Below are 27,371 nucleotides of genomic sequence, written 5' to 3'. Positions count from 1 at the left end.
TAGGACGTTCCAGTTTAATTTGATCAAAGGGATTCCGAGTTCATACTGGAGTTGACAGTGACTATACTGGGGAAATTTGAGTCCTGATGTGTTCCTCAATCCCATGGGAGGCAGATCCTAGAGAACGTATCGCTCAGTTTTTATTGTTGCCCTATACTCCAAATGGATCAAGTCAGAAGGTCCGCGGCTCACAAGGACTTAGGAGCTCTGGACAAGCAGGGCTCTAACAGAAAAAATTTGGACGAATGTCCCACCTGTGAAAATTACTATACAAAATAAACTCGCTCATATCGTTCCCGTACTAATCTACCAGGACCCTTAGCTGCAGGCAGTGCTACAGCTGACAAACTGGTTATGCCCGCTCTTAGAGGCAAGTCGGCCTCATGACTTGACTCATGTTAATGCTACGGGCCCTGTGCTAGATTCCAGTTGTCTTGGAAACAGGCTAACGACATTGTACGCATGTGTCCTAAATGTCAGATAATTAACAATCCCAAACAACTGCCTCCTGGGATTAATCCCCGAGGCTTGGAACCAGATCACATTGGGCAGATGGATGTGACTGACGCATGTTCTATCTTTTTGTAAACAATCACGTGCCAAAAAGGTTATCGGAATGCTAATCGCTGCTCTCCTGCTTACTACTGTCGCAGTGGTATCAGGAGTAGCCTTACGTCCAAGTATCCACACTACTGAATTTATTCAAAAATGGCATGAAAATGCTGGTTTAGCATGGGGAAGTCAAATTCACACTGATTAAGAAATCAACACATGCCTAGTAGATTTGGAAAATGAAGAACCACTAATTGTAAAGATACAGCTTACACTTCATTGTTGTCTGGAATCACAGCTCATTTTGCGTAACCCCACACAGTTATGATGAGACTCGTACTTCTTGGAATAGTGTCTGACATCATAACCTTAGACCGTGCACAGCTTCAAGCTGATGTGTTTTTTTTGTTTGTTTGTTTGTTCATTTTTCTGAAGCTGGAAACAGGAAGAGACAGTCAGACAGACTCCCGCATGCGCCCGACCGACCAGGATCCACCCGGCACGCCCACCATGGGGCGAGGCTCTGCCCATCCTGGGCGTCGCCATATTGCAACCAGAGCCACTCTAGCGCCTGGGGCAGAGGCCACAGAGCCATCCCCAGCGCCCGGCCATCTTTGCTCCAATGGAGCCTTGGCTGCGGGAGGGGAAGAGAGACAGAGAGGAAAGCGCAGCGGAGGGGTAGAGAAGCAAATGGGCGCTTCTCCTGTGTGCCCTGGCCGGGAATCGAACCCGGGTCCTCCGCACGCTAGGCCGATGCTCTACCGCTGAGCCAACCGGCCAGGGCCAAGCTGATGTTTTTAACGTGCAAAATGCAGTTACAACTTTTATCAGCTTCTAACACTGGGCGTGGCATTGCTAATGGTCTGCAAATTCCTTAAATGTTACAAAAAGGGAGAAAGATCCACCGACAACTTAATTGTATAAAGCATTGTTTACTCTCAATTTTTTTGAATTATCCCCCTTCTTTTCCCTCCACAGCCGCAGATCAACATTACTCGGCTTCTTCTGTTTCAGAACACCCACTTATACGGTGGCAGGATCCGGTGAGCAATCTTTGGGCAACGGGACAATCGTTAACCTGAGGACGGGGTTTTGCTTGTTATCTCACCTTCTACAGGAGAAGCCCCACTTTGGGTCCTCTCTCGTCGACTAAAGCCTTATCATGAGCGAGAGAAAACGGAGAAAACTCATGTACGACCTGGAACCCCCAATCATGCGGATGGAGGGACTAACCCTCCAGACCACCCGTCTGGCGGACCCAACGCAAACAACAAAGTAGGCAGCTCTTCCAACCTGGGGGTAGATAAAGCATCTGTGCCAAGAAGCAGAGAAACAATTGGAGCAGCAGAAAACTTTGGTGAAGGCCCCTAACATGACAGTTGCAGTTTTTGCTCTTCTTGCAGAAGCTTCCTCTGGTGCTCCCAACAAACCCTCCGGCAATTAACACCGGAGGCTGCAAAAACTGTTCCCATGCTATACAAAAAAACAAAAGGGGGTACAGTACGTAAGAAAATGGCTGGAATTAGACTGTTGTCCTGAGACAAGTCTCTGGTGCGGACTTGGGAACGCCAAGTCCTGCGGGGGCAGAACGCTGTCCCTGCGAGCACTGATAAGATTGTTTAAAGGAAACAGCTGATCCCTATGGCCTCTTCCCTACATACCTGAAAGGTATTCGTTAACGACCCTTCTCTGCACCTGAGCCCAGGCTCTGCTATGTTGCTTGACGAGCAAAGAGACCAATAAATACAACGAGGCTGCAGAGATGAGGGCTCTCAGTCCTAGAGTCTGGGAGTGCCCTGTGCCCATCTTTTCTGTATGCTGTGTCCTGTGTGTTTTCCTCAAGTCCTGTAGCGCCTTCCTCTTGTGCACACCCACTGCTGAGTTGGTCTCAGCATGGAGTCTGTCCTTCCCACAGCTTTCCTGTGGCTCTTTCCAGGCAGTGCCCATTCGATCCCCAAGGCCCTGCTGCCACTTTCTGATGTTTATCACCACAGGTTCGTTGTGCTTGCTCTAGCATTCCATTTACATGGAATCCAACTGACTGACATCTTTCATTCAACATAATGCCTTTGCGATGGATTCCTCAGTGTTTAGTTGTCCATGTCCTATTTGCTTACTTCCTTTTATTACTCAGTAGTATTTCATCGTATAAATATACCACTATTTGATATCCATTCCCCTGCTCAGAGACACTTGAGTTGTTTCCAGTTTGGGATTTTTATAAAGTTGCTAACAGGAATTTTTTTTTACAATGTTTTGGAGGACAGATGTTTTCCATGACTGATGAGGAAATGCCTAAGAGTGGGAGTCTTGGGTCCTAGAGTATGTTTAACTTTACAAGAAACTGACAAAAAGGCCTCCAAAGTTGCTGTGGCATTTTACACTCCTATTAGCAACTCAAAAAAACTCCAGTTGTTCCACATTCTTGCCAATAGTTGGTGTCCTCACTCTTTTTCATTTTAGTCACTACAGTGGTAGGTATATCAATGGGGTTTTAATTCCACTTCCATGTTAACTAACCATGTTCAGCACCTTGTCACATGCCTATTGGACATTCCTATATCTTTTATGAAACGTCTGGTTTTAATGCCTTTGATCCGCCTGCCGTTTTTACAGCCTGCTTTACCCCCCTTAAAGAGACAGTTATCCAAGTTTGCTACCTGAAAGAGTTCTGTGATAAAACATCAATTCAAGCAGTACATTTAGTCAATATTGGTTTTTTATACCGATCTAGTTTCACTGTTAAAAAGCAAATAACCCCACTCAAGTAAATTGGTATGGTATGCCCCAAGTAAAATGCTGACTCTACTGTTTTATTTCCAACTTTGGGGTTTATGAATGTACACTAAAGTTTCAGCACAAGCACAACAACTGGAAGCTACAGTCTATTATAAATAATTTTTTTAAACCAATCTGTTTGCTTTTAAAAGAACTCTGGCCTAAGGCAACATTGCAAACTGTAAGTATTTCTATTCCCACAAAATGAGGCTGAGGCAATAAGTATATATACATACATACATACACACATATCAATGGTTCTTTTTTTTTACAGAGACAGAGTCAGAGGGATAGATAGGGACAGACAGACAGGAATGGAGAGATGAGAAGCATCAATCATTAGTTTTTCGTTGTGACACCTTAGTTGTTCATTGATTGCTTTCTCATACGTGCCTTGACCGTGGGCCATCAGCAGACCGAGTAACCCCTTGCTTGAGCCAGCAACCTTGGTCTCAAGCTGGTGAGCTTTTGCTCAAACCAGATGAGCCCTCGCTCAAGCTGGTGACCTCGGGGTCTCGAACTTCGGTCTTCTGCATCCCAGTCTGATGCTCTATCCACTGCACCACCGCCCAGTCAGGCACATATATCAATGGTTCTTAAGAGACTTGTAGAATGGATGGCATGAAATAGAACTGTAGGGTCTCATTAAAGAATGAACAAGAAAACTGCTTTCGTCCACTACAAAGTGTTTTGATAAGGAATTAAAATCTTACAGAAGGGAAGTGCTGGATTTCTGAGGTAGGCTTATACCAATTCATCTAGCTTAATGTTATCCCTAGTAACACAAAATGTGTCTTCAGACTGAAGAATTAATCAGATTGTTTGGTTATTCTTTTCTGGTGAAGACTTATTAACTGGTACTTTTATGTGCTGTAAGGAACTTAATATTACTGAATATAATCCTAAATGTGATGGTAGGGTGTGGTACAGTGGTCGTCAGGTACCTCTCATTCCACTTAAACTTGACCAAAAAAATTCATCTTTTTTCTTTCTGTGTATATATCACATTATGCTCATATTACAACATAACAAAAGTTTCTGACTTTTGCCTACTGGACTTGGTATTTTCTTGAATATTTGAAATATAGACAAGAAAGGCTCTTAGTATGAATAATTTTTGGCAGAACTTACTTTCTCTAAAACAAAGAGACTTTAGAACTTTTTCTAAAAAGACTCCCTACCCCTGGCCTTGGAGAGTTCCAGAAGGTTGCAGATGTTCCCAGAATGTTTCTCCCTGAATTCACCTTATAGATAAACATTGTAACAGAGCTTGTTTCACTGCTCTGTTTTACTGCTAGGCTTCCTCTCCTCCCCATTCCCCAATCGGTGTGTAATTTCGTCTTTAAAAACTAGCCCCAAACTGTGTTCAGGCCGCATTGATTTGAATGATTTGAGTCTCCATGTGGTCCCTGGCATTAAAGACTTAATTTGGCTACTTAATTGTGTGTGTGGCAGGACGTCTGTTTCTCGCTGTTCCGATACAGCGTATTGATGCCAGTTTGTTCCTGTTTCATGAGAGCAACTTGCTTTATCTTCAGTAGTTTAGTCATGTTAGACTGAGCCACCTAGATAGACCAATTGCTCTCATGCGCATAGAAATCACCTGGAGATTTGTTAAAAATGCAGATTTTGACTCATTGGATCTGGGTAGAGTCCAAGCTTATACATTTCAGCCTAGCTCCCAGGTGCTGCCCTTCCTGCTAGCCCAAGGATCCCTTAGTAGCAAGGGACTAAGAATACTCATGACCTTGTCAGTGTTCTGACACTCAAACCTAAATTACCATTATAAATTTTTAGCAATACAGATATCACATTATAGCAGATGATGTCCTTTAACTATCCAATTGTCCTCCAATCCCATGTACCTTTTGTTTAAAAAAAACCCTCCCATTTTATTTAAGGCAGCAATTCAACCTTGGTTATTCTGCTCCCTTTACTAAATATCCACTTTCCCAGAGCCTTGTGCATCTTAAAGGTGACCATGTGGTCCAATATCAGCCAGTGGGACGGAAGGGAAGCAGTCTCCTGAGAGGCTTCTGAGAAAGCTCTTCTTTTGCTCCTAAAACAGACTGTGATGCAGGTAACATTTCTTCCTCCTACAAATTTAGTATCAACAGCCAAGCACTTTGCTGACAGAAGCTATGTTAGTTTCCAAGGGTTGCTGTAACAAATTATTAAAAATGTGGCCGCTGCCTGACCTGTGGAGGCCCAGTGGATAAAGCACTGACCTGGAACACTGAGGTCACCAGTTCAAACCCCTGGGTTTGCCCAGGCAAGGCACATACAGGAAGCAACTACTATGAGTTGATGCTTCCTGCCTCTCCCTTTCTACCCTCCTTCCCCTCTCCCTAAAAATCAATAAAGTTTAAAAAAAAAAGAGAATTTCCTCTCTAAAAAAAAAATTGTGGTGGCTTACTATGGACAACATTATGGAGGTTCATAAAAAAATTAAAAATGGAACTTATGACCCAGTGATTCCACCCCTGGGCATTTATCTGAAGAAACCCAAAACACTAATTCAAAAAATATACATACACCCCTATGTTCACTGCAACATTCTTTAAATAGCCAAGGTGTGGAAGCAGCCCAAGTGCCCCTCAGCAGACAAGGGATAAAAATGTTCCAGTACATACCTAAAATGAAGTACACCTGGAGCCAGTACAAAAGAACATTGAAAGTAAACTGTAACTGAAAAAAAAGTGGCAGTTTAAAACCATGGAAATTTATCCTCTAATAGTTCTGGAGACCAGAAGTCCCAAACTAGCCTATTGTCAGGGTTGCGTCCTCTCTGCCAGCTTCTAGTGGCTGCAGGCAGTCCTTAGCATTCCTTGGCTTAAAGACGCATCCCTCCAACCTCAGCCTGAACCTCTCATTTGGAAGGGAGACCCTCCCGTAGCTCACACTTGAACTCTGAGGCTCATGAAATCCAGGACATTTGGGAAAAGACTTATTTTCAGTCTACGGTAGTCACCATCCAAGATTCTATGTCTCTATGAAAGCGATGGGGGGGGGGGTAAGGTAGGTTCTCTGTTAGATTCATCTATTCCTTGCCAAGCTCAGCTTCAAGAATCCTCACAGTGACTCCTAAGGTACACCACAGTCTGTCTTCAAATATTCCTGTGGCCTCACTGTTGGAGAAGGAGAAAGTCCCCACCGTTGTGGTCCCTTACCCCTTGGTCATCCCAGCAGGACTGGCTATACAATTTGTGGGACCCAGTGCAAAATAAAAACATACAGCCCCTTGTTCAAAAATTATGAAGACCCTCAAGAGTAACAGCAGAGCATTAAATCAGGCACAGGCCCTGTGCGCCTACACTGGTCCCTCGTTCCTGAAGCCACCCTGCTTCCCACTCTCCAAGAAGCCAGCTATCCCTCTGGATTTGGCCAAATCCGTTCCAATTCTCCCCTCCACTCTCTGGCCCTCTAGCAACGTGCATGAATATAGAAAAGCTCTTACCTCCTTCTGGAGCCTCGACACTGGATCTGAGAACGCAGGACCTGGCTGGCTGGCAGTAAGAGAGGAATGAGGAGGCTGTCTTAGCAGTTATCTTTCTGTTGAGCACGCAGCATAAAACAGGGCAAGAACTTCGTTACAAAAAGAGAGTTTGAAAGAAAACATCTTCAGGTGTTCTGAGGATGCTGGGAAATATCAGTGTGGGTCTAGAAGTTAAAAACAAAGAAAGAAACAATATAGCAAAACAAAGAACAACTTCCAGATCACATTACTTGATATCTTCATTGTCCAACTGAAATTGACTTTTACAAAGTTTCTTAAATGTTCTATGGAAAAGGGGAGTTACCCAATTCTGCTGGCTTATGTTTTAAAAACTGTCACCAAAGAAAATGTTAGCCTTGTAAAAACCAACCACAAGCTGAAATTCAGAGAAAATGAAAGGGAGATGGGGGGCAGGGGAAAGAGAGAGAAAGAAAGAGAGAGAAGCATTCATTTGTTGTTCCACTTAGTTGTGCATTCATTACTCGCTTCCCATATGTGCTCTGAGCGGGGATAGAACCCTCGACCTTGGCATTTCCGAACAATATTCTACCTGACTGAGCTAACCGGCCAGGGCCACATTGTACTTTGTAAATTGTACTTTAAATTTTTTTTTCATTTTTTTGCTCTTCAAAACTACCATCTTTAATAGCTGGATAATAGTCCATCCAGTGAATGAATCACAATTTTTTAACTGTTGTTGGGTGATTAGGTATATGCTGCAATAAACCCACATAAGCATAAAGGTCTTTTCATATTTAGGATTATTTCCTTAGAATGTTCACATTAAGTAAATGGATCAAAGGATATGAATATCTTTTAGAGTCAATACACACTGACAACTCTTGCAAAGGATTTCATACTACCCAGCTTGTGGTGGCGCAGTGGATAAAGTATTAACCTGGAACGCTGAGGCTGCCGTTTTAAATCTGGGCTTGCCTGGTCAAGGCACATATGGGAGTTGATGCTTCTTTCTCCTCTCCCTTTCTCTCTCTCTCTCCTCTCTAAAATGAATCAATAAAATCTTTTTTTTTTAAATATTTCATACCGATTTATACAACCATCAACACTGTCTGAGCATCCATTTCACCAAAGCCTCAAAAGGCCCCATGGAGTTTTTGTTATTAATTTTGTTTTGTTTTCCATCTTCATTAATTTGGGTGAGAAATGAATTTTGGTTTCTATTTTAATTATTTCTTCAATAATTAATAAGATTGAACAGTTGGAAAGTTACATTTCTCAGTGCCTATCACAGCATTGGGCTCATTGATTTCTCAAAATAACTTTATATAACCCACAAAATAGCTGCTTTCATATCTGTTGGAATCTGTGTTTGCACAGCGATTTACAAATACTGAGATGTCAGCTGTCCTTATCTACTTACGACTGGGCCTAACCAGGCGAGGATTATTGGTAGGAGGCCTAAACTTCCCCCAAGTTACCCGTTGGCATTGTTTATGAAAAACCAGAGCTGAATAGCAGTTACAGATTTTATTCAAGACTACTGCAATAGAGACCTCAGTATAGACTGGGGCTCAATTCTGAATACAGCATAGGCAAGTGGGAATCTATAGCCAAGGAGTGAGGGAGGGGTGGGCGGCAGTGGACAGAAAACTACTAAGAGGAAACACCGGGCATTCGGTTAAACTGACCTAACAGGATTCCTTGCTGAAGACAAACCAGGGTGACCAGACATCACCTTGGGGATGGCGCAAGATGCAGAACCTGATTAGATATTGAGGGGGATCCAATGTGGAGGATGGGATGTTCCCCTTAAACTGACTTAGCAAGGTTCTTGCTAAAACTGGGTTTTACAAGGAAGTGCACAAATGGGTCTAGGAGAAGGTCCAGGACCCACTAAAGTTTAGTCAAGCAAAGACTCGGGCAGCATCACCAGGGAATGTCTACCATAATACAGTGTGTCCATAAAGTCATGGTGCACTTTTGACCGGTTACAGGAAAGCAACAGAAGATAATAGAAATGTGAAATCTGCACCAAATAAAAGGAAAAGTCTCCCAGTTTCATACCTATTCAGTGCAGTTCGATGTGGGCTCACACAGATTTTTTAGGGCTCCTTAGGTAGCTATCCCTATGGCCTCTACAGACTCATCACTGACTGATGGCCTACCAGAACGGGATTTCTCCACCAAACTGCCGGTTTCCTTCAACTGCTTATCCCACCGAGTAGTGTTATTCCTATGTGGTGGTGCTTCGTTATAAACGCGCCGATATTCACGTTGCATTTTGGTCACAGAATCGAATTTAGCAAGCCACGGAACACACTGAACTTTCTTCTGTACCATCCACATCTCGACTGGCATGGCCATGGGCTGCTCCGCTGTGTACATGGTGTTACATCATCATCTGCGCATGCGCACATGCTGCCACATCATCCTACAGACTGGGAGGGTTTTCCTTTTATTTGGTGCAGATTTCACATTTCTATCGTCTTTTGTTGCTTTCCTGTGACCAGTCAAAAGTGCACCATGACTTTACGGACACACTGTATTTTTGCAATGTACAAGATGAGAACCTGAAACCTAGAGGCTTTCAGAAACCTGCTTGACCTAGCCTGTGGTGGCACAGTAGATAGAGCGTTGACCTGAATGCTGAGGTCGCTGGTCTGAAACCCTGGCCTAGTCAAGGCACACATGAGAAGCAATGACGACGAGTTGCTTCCTCCCACCCCACCCCCGCCTTTCTCTCTATTCTCTCTAAAACCAATAAATAAAATCTTTTTTAAAAAAGAATGTAAAAAGAATTTTGGGGCAGGGTAGATGGGATTCAAAGAACAAAACCAAAATGAAGTAGCAAGAACGAGAATACATCATTTCAAGATCTTTCTCATATATCTCAGATACAATGACTTTTCACATCTCTACTGCTGCCGCCCCAACCCAAACCACAGCCATCTCATTGGAGCTACCAGAGTAGTTGGGTAACTAGTTCCCCTGATCCCGCCCATGCTCCTCAATAGTTCCACATGTCTCCTAAATATGTTAACAATCTTCATGTTCCTTTATTCATTTGACAGTAAAGGAAACTTGAGTAGATCATTCTGGTCAGCCTCCTCTCACAATTATTTCATTCCCCCCACTCAGTGGAAAAAAATTTTTAAGTGTGCACTGGCTGGTGGTGCAGTGGATAGAGTGCCACCCTAAGGTGCCAAGGTCTCCAGTTCGAGCTTGGGGTCGATGATCCTGAATTCACTGATCCCAGGATCACCAGCTCCACCCTAGAGGTCACTGGCTCGAGCCCCAGTCGGGGCACATAGGAGAAGCAACCAATGAGTGCACAACTAAATGGAACACCGGGTTCATGCCTCTCTCTCTCTCTCTCTCTCTCAAATCAATGGAAAAATTCCAAAAAAAAAAAAAAATAGTTCTGAACATGCTAAGTTTGAGATGTGCTTAGTCTTCCTTTTTAAATTTTATTTTCATTTGTTTTGAAAATTTTATTTATTGATATTTAGAGAGAGAGGAAGGAAGAGAAAGAGAAAGAGAAAGAAACATTAATTTGTTGTTCCACTTATTTATGCATTCATTGGTTGACTTTTTAAGCATTTTAATTTTATTTTGTGACAGAAAGAGGGACAAACAGGAAGGGAGAAAGATGAGAAGCATCAATTCTTTGTTGTGGCACCTTAGTTGTTCATTGATTGCTTTCTCATATGTGCCTTGACCCGGGGCTGCAGCAGACTGAGTGACCCCCTGCTCGAGTCAGTGACCTTGGGCTCAAGCTGGCGCGACCTCAGGGTCTTGAACTTGGGTCCTCCACATCCCAGTCCGATGTTCTATCCACTGTGCCACCACCCGGTCAGGCATTGGTTGACTCTTATATGTGCTCTGACCAGGCCAGGGATTGAACATGATGCTCTAATCTACTGAGCTACCTGTCCAGGGTCATACTTACTTTATCTTTCAATTACAGTTTACATTCACTGTTATTCTGCATTAGCTTCAGATGTACAACATAGCGTTTAGAAAATCATTTACAGAGCAATTCACCAATGTTTAAAGTCCCCAACCTGGCCTTATACATAATTACCACAACACCATTGACTATACTGCCTATGTTGTAATCTGTATCTCTGTGACTATTTTGTAATAACCAATCTGTACTTGTTAATCCCTTTGCCTTTTTTTACCCATCCACTCAACCTCCTCCCCTCTGACAATGTTAGTGTGTTCTCCATATCTATGAGTCTGTTTCTATTTTATTTGTTAATTTTTTTGTTCATTATACTCAATTTATAAGTGAAAATATATGGTCCTTGTCTTTCTCTGCCTGACTTATTTCATTCAGCCTAATACCCTCTAGGTCCATCCATGTTGTCACAAATGTGAAGTTTCACACAAGATGGTTCTTGATGAAAAGAAATGTGACCTAAAATGATATAACAAATTAAGAATGAAAAACAGAGAGAAAAAAGAGGAAAATTTGTATTATAAGACTTTCCAAAAATAAAAGCATCCAGAACTTTGTGTTTCTTAAAGAATTTATTTGAAATTTTTGGATAATAACACTATGAAGTAGGTACAGGATTACTGCTCTCTTATAGGTGAGTAAAAGAAAGGAATGGAAACTTTAAAAAAAACTCATCGAAGCTACACAGATAAGGGGAGGAATTAGGGCTATATAAATTGTAAGAATTTATGGTAAATGTAGGAAAAGATTACCTTATTTTTCTATGACCTTTTGTCAAACAGTTCTTGTCACCAGTGTTAAATCAGTCTTACCTTCTGGCTGATGATGCCAGAACTTGGAACTCTGCAAACCACCTCTCTGCCAGGAGAGGGAGCTGCAGCGAGAGACGGAAAGGCTGGGACAGGAAGAAGAGACATGCTGCTCGCTCTCTCTGTCGGATCCCTCCACCTCGACAGCAGCAGCCCCTGCCCACAGCAGCCGCGAATCCAGCATCTGCTGTGCCAGCTTCGTTGACCCTGCACCTCAAGCCCAGAGAGAGCAGCCCCTGGGGGAAGCACCCCTCCCCTGAGGTCTGGGTCCCAGTCCCCTCATATAAGCTTCCAACTTTTAAGCATTTCAACCTCTTCCTTTTGTTTACTCAGCCACAACATCTTTGAGTTCTTTTTATCCTTTCATAGGATTAAATGATTCTTTATATGAAATTCTTTTTATATTAGAATCTATTATTTATTTTAGAACTCAGTACAAGGTATAAGATGTCCCTTTAACAGTGATTTCACTGGGTTATTTTAAAGCTAAAGGAGTAATTGCAATTTTTCAAGAAAACGAACAAATTGTATAGAAGCTTTCTTTTGTCTTATTATATAAGACAACACAATTTGGATTCCATACATGAGAGAGCCCTCCTCCAAGTGACCTCTAGTTCCCTTCAGAACTTGTTTTGCATAACTGAAACTAGTATGCTTTGACCAACACTGTCCCATGTCCCCCTCCGCCCGGCCCTGGCAACCAGCATTCTACTCTCTGATTTTAGGTGCTTGACTATTTTACATTCCACATGTGAGATCAGGTAGTATTTGTCTTTTGTCTAAATATCTGATGTAGTTTCTATCTGACCCTGGTTGATACAGGCCTGAAAAATAAAAATTACCAGCCAATGCCTGACCTGTGGTGGCGCCATGGATACAGCATCGAACTGGAAAGCTGAGGTGGTCTATTAGAAACCCCAGGCTTGCCTGGTTCAGGCACATACAGGAAGCAACTGCTATGAGTTGATGCTCCCTGCTGTTTCCCCCCCCCCCTCTCTAAAACTCAATACATTTTTTTAATTACCAAGCAATACCACTTATGAACACACCTGCTAAATCCTAAATAAAATTTTACTAAAGTAAGAAGCAAAACAGAGGCACAGCCTGTGGCCATGAAATGGATCATCCTGGTGGAACAGCCCTAATTATAGCTAACCCATTCATTTAATATATTCTTATGGAGCACTGCCTATACAAAAGACAGTCAGGAACAGGTCATCAAATTGAGAGAAAATGCTAGTGAATAATGTATCAGATAAAGAATTCTGTATCTAGAATATATAAATAACACAGCTCAATAATAAATCAAATAGCCCAATTTAAAAATGGGCAGAACATCTGAATAGACATTTCACCAAAGGAGATAAATGAATGGCCAATAAGCATGTGAAGAGATGCTCAATATCATTAGGGAAATGCAAATTAAAATCATAAGAGCATACCACTTCACACCCATAAGAATGGCTATATTAAAACAGACTATGACATGTTGGCCAGAACATGGAATCCCAACAGATTGCTGGTGGGAATATAAAATGGTGCAGCTGCTTTGGAAAAGTTTGGCAGTTTATTAAAAAGTTAACATAAACTTGCTATATGACTCAGCAATTCTACTCCTAGGTGAGTACCCAAGAGAAATGAAAACATGCCTATATCAAGACTTGTATTCAAAAGTTGATAGCAGCATTATTCATAATAGCCAAAAATTGGAAATAACCCAAATATCCACCAACCAGTGAATGGACAGACAAAATGCAGTATTCTGAGATACAGTTTATTGAAGAAAGCTGGATAAATGATTTTTCCCTTTACTTACCAGATTTAAAAATAATCATTTGATTTCCTAATATTCACCAAAGGTGACCAATAAAAATTTTAGTGTTATTCTTTCAAGTAATCGTGGTGAATTTATTGATTAACAAATATTTCATGTGTTCAATTCCTATTCTTAATAGCTTTCAAATTAATACAGATGCATGTAAAATACAGGGAAAAAAGTCACCCATCAGCATATGGACCAGAGACAACCACTGTGAACACTTTGGTTTGTTTCCTTCCAGTACTTTTTCTACACAGATAGTTTTATTGTGTGATTGTACTAAATTCCAAATAGTTTAGCATTTCTTCAACACAAATGTGAACGCTGCCATCTGCTAGTTAGCACTAGGGAAAGGGCAAAAGGCCCGTCTCTGTCCTTCTAAGAGCACAGCACAGTGGTCCTGTTCTCTCAACCTGACAATAATACAGTCATTTTCCCTTGCATCCTGTGCTCCAGCAGTCTGAAGTCTAGCAGGGAAGAAAAGAGGAATAGAAATAACTATAACTGAAAGTAAAATACACACACACACACACACACACACACACACACATAAAGTAAACCTGAAAGGAAAATTCTATAGGAGTTGAGAGGAAGGAGAGATTATTTCTACTGATCATGTCCCCAACCCGGAACACTGTCTTCCCAGGCCAAGTCACCTCTGCCCTGTAGCATCTCTTATGATTAATCCGAAAAAGATAAGGGCTCCAGATCAGTTCTTCCCCTTGTTAGCATCATCCAGGATGCTTTTAAAGATCTCAGACTGCAGCACAGGCCAATTACGTTAAAATTTGGGGTGAGATCAGCATTTTTTAAATTCCCCAGAATTTTTGTTCCAATGTGCAACCAAAATTGAGACCTGGCAGACTAGTTGTATCCAAACCCTATGCTAAATGGTATGCAATGCTGTGTACAGAGGATACACGGTGCCTGTTTACGAAGGCACTTTGTTTTGTTTTGGTTTTTCTCTTTATTTTCACTCTATTTACTTTTTAAAATTCACAATTCACTTTCAATATTATTTTGTATTGGTTTCAGGTATATAGCATGATAGACAGTCATATATATACTTCACAAAATGTTCCCCCGGTCCAGTACCCACCTGGCCCAGCACTTGGCTTTTTAATAACATGCTATTCTTACAGAAAGTAATTCTCCTTGTGCATTTCCGTCTGTCCAAGCAATTAAAGACAAACAGGTAGTCATTTTAACTCAAAACTATTTGTACCTTATTAATTGCCCACTCGAACAGAACTAGTGAAGTTAAGATGCAAATGGAAACTGCAAGTTCAAAGCTATAGAAAGTTAATGATTTACCCGCCCTGTTGTTGCAGAAAGATGACTATTTGATAACACTTCTGTTTATTCTGAAAGCAAAGGAGATGCCTGATATAAAAAATAATTCCAATTTCCACTCCTCTTATGCAGAACTCTAAAATTGTAGCTGCCTTTTAAGAAATGTTTATTGTGAAATAATTTCAAACTCACAGAACAGCTGCAAAAATATTACAAAAAGTCTTGCATATCCTCTGCACCCAAAGTCATCACTTGTTAACATTTTACCACCTTTGCTTTATCAGTATCTCAATAGATAGACAGACAGACAGATAGATACATAGATTTAGTTCTGATCCTTCTGGGAGTAAGTTATTCATACCTCTTTACCCTCTGAATACTTCTGAGTATATTTCCCAAGAACAAAAACATTATCTTACATAACCACAGTTCAATCACAAGAAGCAGGAAATTTAATGTTGATATAATGTCCAGTCTACAGTTCATATTCAGATTTTCCCCACTGTCCCAATAGTATCATTTCTAGCATTTTCCAGTCCCGGATCCAAGCAAAAGTACTACATGTGGCAGTTAGTTGTCATGTCTCTCCAGTCTCCTTTCATCTGAAACAGTTCCTCGGCCTTCTTTGTCTTTCTTGACATTGCCAGTTGTGACGAGTGTAGGCCAGTTTTGTTCTAGAAGGTCCCTCAGTCTGGGTTTGTCTGGTGTTTTCTAATGAATAGACTGAGCTTTCTACATTTTTGGATGGGGACGCCACATGAGAACTTGTGTGCTTCTTCAAGTACCACCTTAAGAGGGTCACGAAGTCAGATTCTCCCATTCCTGGTGAGAGGACTTTGAGAAGTGGGTAAGGAGGGGCTGCTATCTGCCAGGCTTTCTAATTACTCCTTTGAAATATCATTTGGGGGAGCTTGCAAGGCCAGGACGAAAATGGAGTGAGCAATGTGCTTAGGGCCCAAAATGTAAAGAGACACTCCCAGGACAGCCAAGTGGTAGTCCAACCCCCGATAAGAAGTGACTAGTCACCTTGTCACATAAGCAATTTATAATGTATCTGCCATCTCTCATAAGGTTCAGGAGGCAATCTTGCAAACTTAAAATTATGTTATTAAATTTGGAAAACAAAACTGAAGTCAAATTCTGACATCAAAGCTAATCTAAATGAGAAGAGGAAGCAGGAAGCGCAATCGGGTGGATGAGGATAAAAACAATAAAAGCAAAGCAGGTGGGAAAGGGCGTGTTGGGCAAAATGTCACTAGTGCTCAGAGCAGAAGGTTCTGGTCGGGAGTACTGTGTAGGCCTCCTCAGTGGACCCCGAAGGCCATGCCTACCAGAGCCACCCCCACCTGTTTCTGTCTTCTTCTCCCACCATTAGCCATAGATCACTGAGCTGTTCTGCTAGAAAAGGGCAAACTCGACCCACCAGGCCGGGGACTTGACGCCAATTCCCTGGCCTGGGACATTACGTCCTAGTCCTTGTCCTCCTTGATAGCGCTGCAGCTCCTTCCTCCCGTCCTTCAGATTTGTGCTGAGCGCCCTCAGGGAGGCCGTCCCTGACCGCCCCCAAGTTCTTCCCTGCGCACTCCTCCTCCCTAGCTCCCTCCTCTGCTCTGTTTTCTCCAGAGCACTTTTAACTATTACAAATGTGTCCCTTTGTTTCATCTCCTCCACCCCCACTGGAATGTAGGCTCCACCAGCTGAGGAGCTTTTGTCAGTCCTGCTCACTTCTGCATCCCTAGTGCCTAGAACATGCCTGACACATAGAGCTGTGTGTGTGTGTGTGTGTGTGTGTGTGTGAGAGAGAGAGAGAGAGAGAGAGAGAGAGAGAGACATGCGTGTATGCGCGCGTGCACACATACCGGAGAGGGGGGACGATCAGATAAGGTTGAGAGGTGGGTTGGAACTAGATGCTACTAACAGGATGGATTTATCAGGAAGTTAATGGAGCTTAAGGAAAGGTCCTAGCAACGTGTTTACATGGCCATATGTTTAAATTCGCAAAAGTAAAATGCTTAAGGTGCAATCATTGAAAACCACCACCTCTTTCCATTCCAGTATCACCTCCCTCATACTTCCTGTAGTGGCTTTGTCCTGCATCAACTTGGCTAAACTGGGACTATGCACCTATCTCTTCCCTGTATGGTTCCAGGTTCGCACTGGCCACTAGGGACCTTCTGTGGAGACAGATGTGAAACAGCGGTCCTATTTTTCAAGTTTTGAAGGTCAGTCCAGGGTGCCAGGCACTGTGGCAGCTCACAGGCGGTAGTGTCACTGACCTGATCCCCCACGTGAATGGCACTGGGCAGCACAGCACTCAGGCCTGAGTTCCTTCGGCTGCTACCACATTCACCTCTTCCATAATTAATTTACCATCAAGTGTCAACTGACAGAGACAGGGATTTCAGAGGGGGTAAGGATGGAGGGCATCACAGAAGGACAGAGAGTTCCTGAACAGGAGAAATAAAGAAAAAGATGTGAGGCTGACCTGCGGTGACACAGTGGATAGAGAGTCAACCCAGAATGCTGTGGTCCCCAATTGGAAACCCGAGGTCGCCAGCCTGAGAATGGGCTCGTGGCCTTGAGCGCAGACTCATTCGGCTTGAGCGCAGGCTCACCAGCTTGAGTACGGGGTCACTGGCTTGAGTGTGGGACATGCCCCCATGGTCTCTGGCTTGAGCCCAAAGGTCGCTGGCTTCAGCAAGGGGTCACTGGATCAGCTGGAGTACCCCCTCCCCCGTCAAGGCAGATATCAGCAATCAATGAACAACTAAAATGCCACAACCACGAGTTGATGCTTCTCATCTCTCTCCCCTCCTTTCTTTCTCTCTAAAATAAACTTAAAAAAAATGTATTCAGCTCTCCATCCCAAATGCTGGCCCCGCTTACCTATGGTGACTTCCACCCAACAATGGACACAAAGGCAGCAGTCCCCAGACTCGGCCACCAGCCCCCACAGCGGTCAAAGGGGTCGTCAAACTTTTTATAAAAACCACCCACTTTTGCAGTGCTGGTCAACCTGGTCCCTACCGTGCAACCAAACAGCATCGCGATTGGCCCATCATGAAAGCTGGACCGCCCACTAGTGGGCGGTAGGGACCAGGTCGACCAGCACCGCAAAAGTGGGCGGTTTTTACAAAAAGTTTGAAGACCCCTAAATCGAGGGGTCTTCTCCACCACACATGGCAGTTCTGCTTATCTGATGGACCCTGATACACTTCCTCTTATGCTCAGTGGCACTGGAGTGGCCACAGGCATTTGGGGAGCACAGCTAAGGGAAGTTGAGTGGGAGATGCATTTTGCTAGGATTCAGATATCCTTACATGGTTTATAATCACTCCATAAATGGTTAGGTCACTGACAGCCATCCCAAGTAGGAATGGCTCCCAGGAATGTGCCTGTGGCCCACTGCCAGTGGGCATATGGCAGTATGATCATGTCTTACGGCACCTGGCACCAGAATGTGTGGGTAGTGGACATAAAACAAGGCTGAAAATGTTCAGATCAAGAAGCAAACCTATGGAAAGTTTTTCCAATCATATTATGTAATATTTTTCAAATTTTGTCTTGTTTCTGATACTTGTCAGCTTTTTAACATTTATAATTTGTTACTATTTCTTTTCTTATTCCAGATATTTATTCATTTTTGTATTATTTGGTATATCATGTTGTATTAAGTGAGTATGACTGTTCTTAAAGAGGGTCCCCAAACTGCATAATGTTGGGAGCCATGAGACTTGGGTCATCCCCTGCCCTTAAATATCAAGCTGGAGAAGTTGGCTTTTATCCTGATTACAAGATTGTGGCGGACCAGTATGCCAAAGCAGGGTCACGCTGGCTCCCGAAAGCTGTCAAATTTTCAGGAATTTTACCAAGTGGTTGATGTCATATTGGTAGCTTAAAATCAGCCTCCGTGGGAGTACTTATCCCACAGAAATTGGCAACTGCTACAAATCAGCCTTCCTCCACCCCCCTCCCCAGAGAGAGAGCCAGTGGTTAAGTATATATCAACAACACACCAATGGTACGAATGGTTTCCTCGGGCATAAATCTTCATGAGAAAATATGCCCATAATTAATTCACTCTCAAGTGTAGCTGATAGAGCTGGGGCCTAGGGAGGGGTGAAAGGATACAGGGCATCACAGAGGAGATGATGCGCAGAGCTTTAAGCACCTGAAGAAGAGAAATAAAGAAAAAGGACAGGAAACTGGCAAGACAAACAAAAATGCACCCAACCTCTAACTTTGCCTAACATTCATCTTGCTGATCTTCAGTTCTATGCAGCAGAGATTTCTGAATTTGTATGTTACAAGCCATGACTTGCCCACTCAAGGAAGCACCCATTATGACATGTGCAATTTAATAATCTAAACTGAATTTAGAATCACAATAGAAGGTCAAATTGTCTTTGCCACTGGGGGGATTTCAAAGTGTATATTAAAATAAAGATAAATATTTCACTGGGAGTCTAAAATTACACACACCATATTTCACTGGCAGTCTAGAATTACACACCTGGTCTAGGGATAATGATTATGATACATCATTATTTTACATGCAAAAAAAACTAAGATTTATCAATGTCATCCCATTAAAATTAATAATAAATTTTTAAAAACTAAGAAAAAAATGCTGCCAACTACACTATGAGGTATCATTGGCCATCAGAAGAAACCTGATGTTAAAATGTGAAAAATGTGAGTCTCCGAATCAGTGAAATATGCATTAGCCCTTGGAGATCCCCTAGGCTAAAAGCATTGTTTGAGCAATAAGGAAATTCTAGCTCTGGAAGGACAAACTGTCTACTTAAGGTCATAGGCCTGGCTAGTGACGGAGCTGGAACCCAGTTACCCATCTGCGTAGATTAGATCTCACGGTGATAGAGAATGTCATACATCAGAGCTAGGGCTCAGAGGTAGCCTGGAGCTTCCTTTCAATTCTGAGAACATGATGTGCACAAATGTGTGAATCATCCTCAGATAAATCATAAAATGTTATGTAGGACAGAATGCTAGCATTCACTAAAAAGGCCGCCATTTCAAGCATTGGTTCCTATTACAGATTTGCAGTGTCTATAATAGTGCCTAGATGATATATTTATCATCTCAGTTCTCCAAAACATACTAGATGGGTATATCTGGCTCAACGACTATCTCGATAACTTTGGGCCAGTTACTTCCCCGCTCTGGAGTCTGCTTCTTCATTCACAAAATGGACACACTACTATCCATCTCTCAGGTGCCAGTGAGGGCCAAGTGAGATGGGTCTCTAAGCAGGCTCGCCACAGTAGCTGGCTGATAGAGGAACAACAGTGTTGGTTTCCTTGACTTCTTAGTATTGTTGTTAGATCCAAAGTTCTTTAAATGCCAATACCATAAAGCCATTCAGAAAAACCTGTATTCCTATAGTCGAGCGCTCTAGACTTTCCACAGTCCAAAATGGCAGCCACTAGCCACATGTAGCTACTGAAATATATAATTAGATTAAAATTTTAAAACTATTTTCCTCAGTGACATTAGCCACATCTCAAGAGTTCAAGATCCACACGTGGCCCTCCAGCAGGGCAGCAGAGGTACAGAACACTTCCGCGTGGCAGAAAGTTCTATCAGTGCTGCTCTACACAAACAGGAGTACAGCACTGCTCGGGGGTGTTTTCCTCCAACCCAAGGAAGGGCCGTCCCAAACCTTTGAAACCAAACTGCACTTGATAAATGTGTTTGTGCGCCCCCCTGTGACTAGACATGAAAACTAGTCTGTGTCTGGGGTGTAGCAGCACATTTTATCAAAGGGATAGTAGAGAAAGCTTCAGTAACTGGACCACTAGAACAAGTACCACAAAACACACATGTATGCATTTTGAAGTCTCTAGAGCAGGGGTCCCCAAACTACGGCCCGCGGGCCGCATGCGGCCTCCCGAGGCCATTTATCCGGCCCCCGCCGCACTTCTGGAAGGGGCACCTCTTTCATTGGTGGTCAGTGAGAGCATAGTTCCCATTGAAATACTGGTCAGTTTGTTGATTTAAATTTACTTGTTCTTTATTTTAAATATTGTATTTGTTCCCGTTTTGTTTTTTTACTTTAAAATAAGATATGTGCAGTGTGCATAGGGATTTGTTCATAGTTTTTTTTATAGTCTGGCCCTCCAATGGTCTGAGGGACAGTGAACTGGCCCCTGTGTAAAAAGTTTGGGGACCCCTGCTCTAGAGTCTACTAAGGAAAAGCTGTTTGAGATGATCTGATAGCATAATCATATCATTCCTGAATCTCAGTATTTTTTTGAACTACCCACATTTCTGAGCCACTCCCTGTTTAAACAAAGGACAATACTATATAACTGCTTCAAAGTGAGGAGGGACAAGTAGGATTATTCGATGAATGATTCCAGGCGCTCTCAGTGACAGCTGGCAACAAACAAATTGGGACCCGTGGCTCCCTAGTGTGGGTGGGGGGAGGGCGCACAATCCACTCAACTGAGGCTCGACTTGTCGAGGGATGAAGGGGTACCTATTTCTGGGTTACAGGCACGGGCCGTTCCCAGCACTCCTCTGTACAGCTGGCACCCAAGGTCAGCTTGCCTGGTGTCGGATCCCCAAAGTGAATTCCCCATGTCCCCACTCACCGTGCTGGGGGATGTCAGGCTTCCACAATAAAACCAGAGACCAGTGGTGGTGGGTGGGGCCTCCCCTCAACTAATGGCACCATATTATACAAAGGCACGGAAAACTCTCTAATTCATTTTATGAGGACAATACAACCCTGAAATCCAATCTTAAAGAATATAGTGGGAGAAAAGAGAAAACCAAGGCGCTAGATGGAAAACAATACATAAAATAATAGCAAATAGAATTCAACATTAATAGAAGCATTCACCATGACCAAGTAGGATTTAGCCCAGGAATGCAAAGACTTTTGTTTTTCAGATCATTTTATTTAAAAAGAAACAGCCTGAGCTGGGGTGGCACAGGGGATATAGCATCGACCTGGAATGCTGAGGTCACCAGTTCAAAGCCCCGAGCATGCCCCGTCAAGGCACATATCAGAAGCAACTGCTTCTCGCCCCCCTTCTCTCTCTCTTTCTTTCCTCTCTCTAAAATCAATAAATGTTTTTAAAAATAAATTTAAAAAATAAAATTGTACAGGTTAAAGAAAATCAGGAAACACAGAGAAGTATATAAAAACAGAACTTGCAGTGGATCTAGAGTATTATGCTAGTGAAATGAGTTAGAGAAAGATAAACACCATATGATTTCACTGATATGTGGAATCTAAACAATAGAAGCCTGACTGTGGTGGCGCAGTGGATAAAGCATTGACATGGAACACTGAGGTCGCAGGTTCGAGACCCTGGGGTAATAAAAAAATTTTTAATTAAAAATGGAAAAGATCATCTAGAATCCTGTCACCCAAAGAGAATCCCTTACTAACATAGCTAAGTATAAGGTCACACTACACATTGTTATTCCCCTCCTCACCACATACACAATCATTTACTTTAAAATACATGCACTAAGCAGTGCAGATGGCCAAAAAGCAGCTGCCCCCTGGGGTCTGGCCAAAAGGCCAGGAGCAGCTTCAGAGTCCCTTCCCCAGGGGAGCATGCTCAGTTGCAGGCGCTGAGTTGAAACCAGCACAGAGCACTTCAGCGCAGGGCAGCCCCCCCTGGGATTTAGCATCCTCGTGCACACTCTGCTTGGTGCATTGGCTCTGAGAGTGAGTGCCAAGTCACATCCCCCCACCTCCACTGCAGCTGCAACTCATCAATCAGGGGGTTCACAAAGCACGTTTTTGAAAACCAGGTACAAGCTGTCCGGTCAACAGTCCACACTTATCTTAGCTCGCTCTAGTCCAGGAAGCAAATACACTTAATGTTGCCTTTTCTTTGTTTTTTTAAAAAATAGCTTTGAGATACAATTCACATGCTGTACAATTTGTCCATTTAAATATATACAATTGACTGGGTTTCAGTACATTCACAGGCTGTGCAACTAGTACCACAATCTAATTTTAGAACAATCTCATCCTCCCTCAAAGAAACCTGGACGCATTAGCAGGCATTCCTACTTCCCTCCCAACGCTCCCTACAATCAGTAACCTACTTTGTGCCTCTAACGGATTTGCCTATGCTGGACATTTCCCATAAACAAATCAAATCATACAACACACAGCTTTTCTGCTTGGCTTCTTCCATCTAACATAATATCTTCCAGGTTCGTCCACGTTGTGGTGTGCATCAGCACTTCATTTCTTTTCCTCCCCTTTGTACTAAACTTATTGCAGTGATACTAGCTAATAAAACTAGACAGGATTCAGGTGCACAGTTCTACAACATGTCGTCTGTGCACCGCATTGTGTGTTCACCACCCAAGTACATTTCTTTTCCTTGCCAAATGCTATTCCACTGTAAGGAGAGGCCACAATTTATCTATCCATCTGAGTAAATGCATGTTTACATTTCTCTTGTGCACGTACCTAGGAGAATTGCTGGCTCATGTGATAGCTCTGTGTCTAATGTTTTGTTTTGTTTTGAGGAACTGCCAAACTGTTTTCAAAGGAACTGTACTATTTTAAATTCCTACCAGCAACGTTTGAGGGGTCCCGTTTCTCAATATCCTTGCCAACACTTTTTAATGTCTGCCTTTTATAATACAGCCCTTCTTGTGGGCATGAAGTGGTTTTTATTTATGCATCCCTCTTCGTGTGCTTATTGGGGACAGCGTTCAGAACACACTACCCCAGTTTGCTCTTCTTAACTCACACCCTTTTGGTCCTATCATATTTTTCATATCTCTATATTCGTTATCAAATCTAGCATAAAAGCACTCAGGTTTAACTGCTTCTCCGGGTCTTCATTTCCTTATAAAGGAACCTGCATCATGTAAAACCTATGTTAAATAAATGTGTATGCTTTCCTCTTGTTAATCTGTCTTTTGTTCCGCGGCCTCAAGCCAAGAATTTAGAAGGGTAGAAGGAAAGATGTTTCCTCCCCTACATTGATCACTGATACATTTTCATTGAAGAAATGTCTGTTCAGATCTTTTGCCATTTTTAAATTGGGTCATTTGTCTTTTATTATCATTGTAAGAGTTCTTTATATATTCTAGATGTAAGTCCCTTATCAGATATGATTTCCAAAAATGTTCTCCTGGTCTCTGAGTTGTCAAGTCACTTTCCTGATGGTTTTATTCGTAGCATGGACGTTTGTTTATTTTGATGAAGCCCAGTTTATCTTTTCTGAAACTTGTGCTTCTGGTGTCACATCTAAGAAATCACTGTCTAACCCAAGGTCATGAAATTTACTCCTACGCTTTATTCTCAGAGTCCTACGGTGTGAATCCTCCAACTTTGTTAAAAATTGTTTTGACTTCTTTGGGTCCCTTGACCCTAATTTGAGGATTAGCTTATCAATTTCTGCAGAGAAGTTACCTACGATTGTGATAGGGATTGCACTGAATCTGCAGATCACTCATACGTTTTATAAACTGTTGGGTTTTTTATCCCAGTTAAATGTATTGTGGACGTCTTTCCATTTCAATAATTACAGGGTATCATGATCTTTTTTTCTTACATAATAATACAACAAATATTTATTAAGTAATTACAAGACACAATGTGGTCTGGTTACTGGTTATATCGAGATGAATCCAGCACGTATCCTATCTGTAAAAAGGAGCTTTCTACCTAGAAAGAGAAATAAGGCATGAACATAACTGTATTCCAGGTATAAGAGAGTGACAGATAAGATGCTACCCCCAAAAAAGATTACTGATATGAGGAAAGAGGCTAATGCTTCCACATAGATACGTCATTTAGCTAGAGTTTCTCAACCTTAGCACTATTGACACTCGGGGATGACTCTTTGTGGGGGCTGTCCTGGGCACTGTAGAATGCTGAGCAGCATCCCTGATCTCTACCCACTGGATGCCAATAGCATTCCCCTCCCCCAGTTGTGACAAGCCAAAATGTCTTCAGACATTTTGTCTGGAGACAAAATGTTCCCTGAGAGGCAAACTGCCCCCTGGTTGAGAACCACTGAGCTAGATCTGACATAATTTTTAATAGCTGTGTAGTACATCCCATGGATCATCTACAATTTATGCAACTAATACCCTATAATTTTATATTCTTGTCTTGTCCGATTATCCATTGCTTTTTATAAATGTATGATGTCAGCTCCTTAGAGTAAAGGGCTACATAATGGTAGATTCTTTTTTACTATAAAAATTATACATGTTAAAATTATTTTTTAAACAATTTGAAAGGTAAAATAAAAGGCTCTCTCAATCCCACTCTCCAAATACAGTCTGTGGCATGTCAATTGTAAAATTTTAAATTTATTCATAAAAGAAACAAGTAAAATGGTAAAAAGTTTTCTTTTAATTTATGACTGCATATGATAGTTTGGTCTATCCACTTAGAGAGTTCCATTTCATCTGGAACTCTCTAAGTTCTTTAAACTATGGGTCTTAAAAATTAAACAAACTGCCTGACCTGTGGTGGCGCAGTGGATAAAGCGTCAACCTGGAATGCTGAGGTCGCCGGTTCGAAACCCTGGGCTTGCCCAGTCAAGGCACATAAGGGAGTTGATGCTTCCTGCTCCTCCCCTCCCTCTCTCCCCCCTTCTCTAAAATGAATAAATAAAATCTTAAAAAAGAAAAAAAAATTAAACAAACTATAGCCTGACCAATGGTGGCACAGTGGATAGTGCGACAACCCAGAATGCTGAGGTTTTCAGTGCGAAAACCCGAGGTTGCAGGCTTGAGCATAGGCTTGCCAGCTTGAGCGTGGTGTTGTCATGTTCGCCATGAGCCCAAGGTCTCTGCCTTGAGCAAGGAGTTACTGGTTCAGCCCGAGCTCTCCCCCACCAAGGCCCATCTGAGAAGCAATCAATGAACAACTGAAGTGAAGCAACTACGAGCTGATGCTTCTCGTCTCTCTTCTCCCTTCTAGTCTCTGTCTCTCTCTCTCTCAAATCAATAAAAATAGATAAAATAAATTACAGATCTTGGCTCGTTAGTGAAATCAAATTAGAGGGTCATTATCAGCATTATTTTAATGAACTAGAACACAATAGATCAGATCAGAGTGTATTACACATAGCAAGTATAGGTACTACTTTGCAAGAAATGTGTTTCAGTAACATAGTACCATAGCAAGATGGATGGATGGATGGATGGATGGGATAACGTAAATTGTACATGCTACTGTGAGTTGCAGGCAAGAAAAAATTTAAAACCACTGTTTTAAGCAATCTAAATATATATATATTTTCTATAATGGGAGTGAAGTGTTTGATGGGGCAAGCCTATTATTTTACTAAAAAAGAATAATTAATACAACATAAGCAAAAAATAGTGTTAATAGTTACTCCCCAGAAAATCAAAACTGATACCCATACTAAAGCAATATTTAATAAATAAATCAATATTAATTTAAATTTAAAGTCATGATTCCATCAATTCAAATTGCCCTGACTTCTTAGGAATTAAATGATTTTATAAGAATCATCTACAACATTTTTATATGCTTGCAATTTAAGTAGCATTGTGGTATACATTAAGATGGCTGCTGGCCTGACCTGTGGTGACACAGTGGATAAAGCATCAACCTGGAATGCTGATGTCTCTGGTTCAAAACCCTGGGCTTGCCTGGTCAAGGCACATGTGGGAGTTGATGCTTCCTGCTCCTCCCCCTGTTACTCTCTCGCTCTCTCTCCCCCATCCCTCATATCTCTAAAATGATTAAATTTTTTTTAAAAAGGTGGTTGCTGATGTTTTTCAATCTAGAGTTCTTATACCTTTCTTCACTCAGTTTGATTCCTTAAACATTATCATTAAACATTTATGACTACTTATTGGGAACACAGAACACAAGGCTTATATAAATGTACCTCGCCCAGTGAGTACAAGTCAGAGTGGCTTTATTTCATACCAGGATAACACAATAAAGCCTGTAAGTCCTATCGACTTTACATTATTATATAAATTTTTATGTTCATTTAAGACTAAACTATTGTAATATTTAGTTATAAGGCATGGTTAATGAAGAATTTCACTAAAATTGTAATATAATCTAATACTTATCCCAAAAGTCAGAATATTTACTCTAACTTAAAATGGTCATCATATTTTCAAGGTCACTGAAGCCAAAATTGTAGATAAACAGAAAAAATTACTTTCAAACTAACATGGACAGGAAATATTTGTCAGACATACAACATATTTTCCCTAAAGTTTTATTTAAAAGCTCACCAGAAATTCTTGATAAAGAAAACTTTTGACTTATCTGCATGAGTTTATTCTTTGCCAGAATACCCAGAGTCAAGTGATACAACTTGGCTCATCTATCAATACGATCACTGAAAGCCATATGGAGGGGACAGATTAAAATCATAAAAAAAAACCTTTTGGGAAAGACAAAAGAGAAAATTCATCTCTATTTCTTTTTTATTATTACTTATTGATTTTAGCAAGAGAGGAAGGGGGAGAGAAAGAGAGAGAGACAGGAACATCGACCTGCTCCTGTGTGTGCCCTGATCGGGAGCAAACTGGCACCCTCTGTGCTTTGGGACACTGCTCCAACCAGCCGAGTTATCTGGCCAGAGCCATCTCTACTTCTAAGGACAGAATTTCATTCTGAGATTTAGTCCAACTCCTCACCTCTGAGGCTTGGAGAGAATATGACCTTCTCTAATTAACAGACTT

The 27,371-nt window shown here is 41.9% G+C and overlaps 1 protein-coding gene across 1 annotated transcript in view; it reads right to left on the bottom strand.

Annotated features, from left to right (window-relative positions):
* LOC136385557 (sal-like protein 4) overlaps positions 1 to 27,371 on the bottom strand; it is a 64,842-nt gene that overhangs the window by 27,190 nt on the left and 10,281 nt on the right. Inside the window, exon 3 of the mRNA XM_066356585.1 lies at positions 6,788 to 6,990. The gene's annotated coding sequence lies outside the window, so the exon portion shown is untranslated. The remainder of the gene's footprint in view (positions 1 to 6,787; positions 6,991 to 27,371) is intronic.

Source organism: Saccopteryx leptura, chromosome X (assembly GCF_036850995.1).
Source record: "Saccopteryx leptura isolate mSacLep1 chromosome X, mSacLep1_pri_phased_curated, whole genome shotgun sequence".
Taxonomy (NCBI): domain Eukaryota; kingdom Metazoa; phylum Chordata; class Mammalia; order Chiroptera; family Emballonuridae; genus Saccopteryx; species Saccopteryx leptura.
The sequence above is the reverse complement of the archived record's forward strand: the minus strand, read 5'-3'. Positions and strand labels throughout refer to the sequence as shown.